This window comes from Coturnix japonica, chromosome 2 (genome assembly GCF_054131305.1).
Source record: "Coturnix japonica strain WE chromosome 2, WE-NBRP24, whole genome shotgun sequence".
Classification (NCBI taxonomy): domain Eukaryota; kingdom Metazoa; phylum Chordata; class Aves; order Galliformes; family Phasianidae; genus Coturnix; species Coturnix japonica.
This window is the reverse complement of record NC_140664.1, coordinates 136492713-136495992: the sequence shown is the minus strand read 5'-3', so window position 1 is coordinate 136495992 and position 3280 is coordinate 136492713.

The following is a 3280-nucleotide window of genomic DNA, read 5'->3' as shown; positions in this document are numbered from 1 at the left end:
GATTAGCAGCCATGATAGCATGGAGTATTCAGGTTCACCAGTACAAACTATTCACACTAATGAGAGTTTGCAAGCTATCATGATGACTAATTATCTCTCCCCTTTCTGCCGGGCACACTGTGAGTATATAGACCAGTGTAATTTTGTCTGCCAGTAGGGCAAGGAGGGAGCCAAATGAGTCTCTATGATCCCTGTGGTTCCCTTTCAACTTGGAATATTCTAGGATTCTATGATCTCCAGTAGGTTATAAATCTCAAGCCCTGCTGAGTGAGATTTATATGAATCCATCCATTTTCTATCTGTAATGTGGTTTCAGCACACAGAAAACAGATATATCCCTGCAAAGACATTTCTCACTTGTCCCATCGCACCTTTCTCTTTTCTCCCTTTCAACCCATCCCATTCTTAATGCAAGGGTTACTATTTTCTGCTGTATTAATGAGGTAATCAGCTCATGAAAGGCCTCAAAACCACTACAGCTTGTGAAGGGATTGTGTAGGATTTCTAGACTCATAGAACATCCCAATGGGATGGGACTCATAAGGATCATCAAGTCCAACTCGTAAGCTTGAGTAACAAGGATGGGAAAGATGTTCAGAGCCACATAAATATTTGGTAGTAGACTGAATGCTGACAATTCACTGGCTCCAGGCATAATCTGGCATTCTATACAGAAATCAGTTCTGACCCTATGTGCAAACAGGTGTTTGGAGCCCTAAATCTCCATCCACTGCCACGTAACTCATGATGAGCATAAATAGAATCAGAGAATTATAGAATCACTGAGATCAAGTCCAACCCCAACCCACCCCTACCATACCCACTGACCACATCTCCACTGTTCTGAGACACCTCCAGAGATGATAACTCCACCTCCTCCTTGGGCAGCTGTGCCACTGCATCTCTGCTGTTTAAGACAAGATAGATATTATTTCTAATATCCCATTTCAAGTTCCCCCAGCGCAACTTAAAACCATTACCTCTTGTCACTGTTACCTTGTAGAAAGGGCTGACCCCACCTCTCTACACCCTCCTTTCAGGTCACTGTACGAAATATAAGGTCTCCCCCGAGCCTTCTCTTCTCCAGATGGAACAATCCTAGTTCCCTCAGCTGCTCCCCATAAGATTTGTATTCCAGACCCTTCATGAGTAGAAAGCCAGACACAAGTGGCAGAACAGCTCCTACCTTAGCCTGAGAGGTCTCTGTTGCACTAGTTTATGGCACAGGACAATTACCAAGCTGTGAGTAGGATCAGGAAAAAGGACTTTTATCCTCTATTGGAGCAAATGGGAATATAAGAGTCATAAGGACAGTTGGGGAGGAAGCAGTTAGGGAGAATAATTAAATAATTAAAAAAAGAAATACCTGCTTTCAGGCAGTTCTCATTGCCTGAGTCCCTGGGAACTGCACAGCTGATCTTACTGCACCTGAGCTTACTGTGTATTTTGGGTTCTGAGTGGATGCCTGTATCTTACAGGCTCCAGTTCACAGGTACAAGCCTCTGTAGAATGGGATCCAGCTGTGATCAGGGCAAGAAGACCCACTTCCCTGACCTGTAGCTTTAAGAAGGATCAGCTCAGGCTCACCTGAATGGGTACATCGCCTTGTCTCCTATTTGCCACTTACAGTGTGTGGGTAGAATGAAGAGAGTGCATTACAGCGAGTTGCATCAGGAAAACATCTCACCTAACTAAACCTGTCATAATACATGAAAAAACCGTGGAAGGAACTAAATGTATTGGTATGGCCCAAAAATGATGTGTGTTTTCTCCAAGCTTGTATTACAGTGGTGAGTATATTACTGAGATGAGAATTACTGAGATGTGTATTGAACATCTCAGTGAGTGTAAAGTAACATTGCTGGAGTGGAGAACGTTGGCCAGAATGAATGAGATGAGAACTACTTTTCACACCACCAGATGGAGAAATTGCATAGGAAAAAATTACATTCACAGCTTCTGAAGCTTTGCAAAGCGATTAATTAATGACATAATTGGAGATATGCTAATTTATCTGGAAATATAAGTGTGACAGCAAATCCAAAAGCAGGGTTTACGACTCAAGGCTCAGACACCCAGGTATTAATGATCATATCTCTGCTTTTATTATGTGGTGCGTGTGTGACATGGGTGGTAAGAAGGATGCTGAAGTCAGGATGAGGGAGGACTTGCAGGATCTCCTGCTCTCCACTAGAGGGGACTTTGTTCTTCCTTTGCAATATCTGAGACAACTTTAAAAGCAGGTTGTGCTGGATGGATTTTGTCTTATTTGTGATGTTAAACCGAGCCTAGCTTTAGTTACATCTCTTCCTTGACCTGAAGAAGACTTTCACAGCATCACTTTATCTACCTGAGCCATGTTCTTTTTCCAGTATTATTCTTCCTTTTGTTAACGGATGTGACAGTTGGCTTAAAATCCCTTCAATGATATAAAAGTAATCAGGAAAGCAGTTATTGCCTTCAGGGGGTGAAGGTTGAACTGATCTATCCCCAGAAGGCTGCAGTAAGGATCATGAGTCTGGATGAGCAGGTCAATAGGAGGGTCTGGGAAGCTGGAGTTTTGAATTTCATCCTGGTTTATTTTGGGAAAAAAAAAGAAAAAAAGAAAAAAAAAGCCCATGGATAAACTGCAGGCATTATTATTATTATTATTATTATTATTATTATTATTTTATTATTATTGTTATTTCCCTCGATTTCCTCCATTGTTTTCGCTTTTTATGTTATTGATGAAGAGCGGTGTAAAAAATGAGCATAGATTTCTGCTGTTTTGCCAGGAGACTGTACACCCACAGTACATCTATTGCTAGCCTGTTGCATGATACCCTTTCAACACAGCTTTCTCTGAAGGATGGAACCCCCTGGAGTTATTAAAGCAGCCCCAGAGACTCTCGAAGGAAAATAATATTCCTTTTGCTCTCTTTTTGTGTGCTTTCTTACACAACGTGACTCTGAGCCAACTTTGTTTGGTTTCATAAAGCAGGTTTAAGTATTAGCAATGTCCTGGCTCTGCCCTCTCTCTGCCCATCTCCCTTTTGAGATGGATCAAGGAAGAAATCTGGATCACCAATGCCATTCTGATCACTTCAATACACCCACGGAGAACAAACGAGGCATTCCTTGGCACTGGGAGGTTCCTGCTTCCACCAGGTAACGTGGAGTCCCAAACCTGACACAAAGCTCTTCCTCTTTCCAGTGGCCAAAATGAATAAACAAGTGAACAAGTGGATCAACCCCCAAATACTTCCAGGACTGGAGATGGAACATTTTACCTGTAGGT